General features: G+C 43.9%; 1 non-coding gene across 1 annotated transcript; it reads left to right on the plus strand.

Annotated features, from left to right (window-relative positions):
* Positions 1-1204: 1204 nt before the first annotated feature.
* Positions 1205-1311, plus strand: LOC126002128 (U6 spliceosomal RNA). The gene has a single exon (XR_007492903.1). It is a non-coding gene; the product is annotated as a U6 spliceosomal RNA (small nuclear RNA).

Below are 1311 nucleotides of genomic sequence, written 5' to 3' on the forward strand. Positions count from 1 at the left end.
AGAAAAACGAAACAAACTGAACATACATGTGTAATGAATTGTATGCATATAAATATGTCTGCATGCTGTCCTTTAAATAGGCTTGAAAAACTAGAACTTGACTATGCAAATTGTAACTGGTCCCACCATAGTTTGAAACTGCCATGACATCACTGCTAAACAGTTGTATTTTATGCTATTCAATAAAGCTTAATACTTCAGGGGCCGAAGAGGTAGCACTAGAGGTAAGGTGTCTGCCTTACAAGGGCTAGCCAAGAAAGGACCTCGGTTTGATCCCCCAGCATCCCATATGGTCCCCCCAAGCCAGGGGCAATTTCTGAGCGCTTAGCCAGGAGTAACCCCTGAGCACCAAATGGGTGTGGCCCCAAACAAACAAACAAACAAAAAAGCTTAAAACTTAATACTTCATACTGTGACTTTTTTTTTTTTTTTTTTTTTTTTTTTTGGTTTTTGGGCCACACCCGTTTGATGCTCAGGGGTTACTCCTGGCTATGTGCTCAGAAATCGCCCCTGGCTTGGGGGGACCATATGGGACGCCGGGGGATCGAACCGCGGTCCGTTCCTTGGTAGCGCTTACAAGGCAGACACCTTATCTCTAGCGCCACCTTCCCGGCCCCCATACTGTGACTTTTAAGGAAGGATTCTGATGCAACATATCAAGCTTTTTAAAAATAAATATGGAGTTGGAAAGAGTATAGCAGGTAGGAGGAATGCCTATGCCCAGCATAGATTCAATTCCTTACATCCCAAATTTCCCTTGAGCATCACAAGAACAATCCTCGAAGACCCTAAGTATCATCAAGTATGGCCCTGGAGGCCCCCAGCACTGAAGGAGTGTCTATCTGTCTGTTTCTCTCTCTCTCTCTCTCTCTCTCTCTCTCTCTCTCTCTCTCTCTCTCTCTCTCTCTCTCTCTCTCTCTCTCTCTCTCTCTCTCCCCCCCCCCCTCTGTCCCTTCCTCCTTTGGTAATCTCTGGTAATCTGCATGGTTCTGCATGGCCTTACAAGCATCACATCTTCCGGCCTTTGCATGATTTGCCAGCTTGGAAGCCCAAGAATAAACAGTGAAGCCTCTCGACCTCATGAGAGCCACTTTGGTTTGTGTAGTTTCTCCTTCGTTTAATTCTAGCAAATTACATAGGATAGATGCAGTACATGACATTTTCATAATTAATTCAATATTTGATGTAGAAATTAATGCTACTCGCGCTCACTTCAGCAGTACATATACTAAAATTGAAAGGATAAAGAGAAGATTAGCATGGCCCCTGTGCAAGGATGACACACCAATTCGTAAAGAATTCCATATTTTT

Source organism: Suncus etruscus, chromosome 2 (genome assembly GCF_024139225.1).
Source record: "Suncus etruscus isolate mSunEtr1 chromosome 2, mSunEtr1.pri.cur, whole genome shotgun sequence".
Taxonomy (NCBI): Eukaryota; Metazoa; Chordata; class Mammalia; order Eulipotyphla; family Soricidae; genus Suncus; species Suncus etruscus.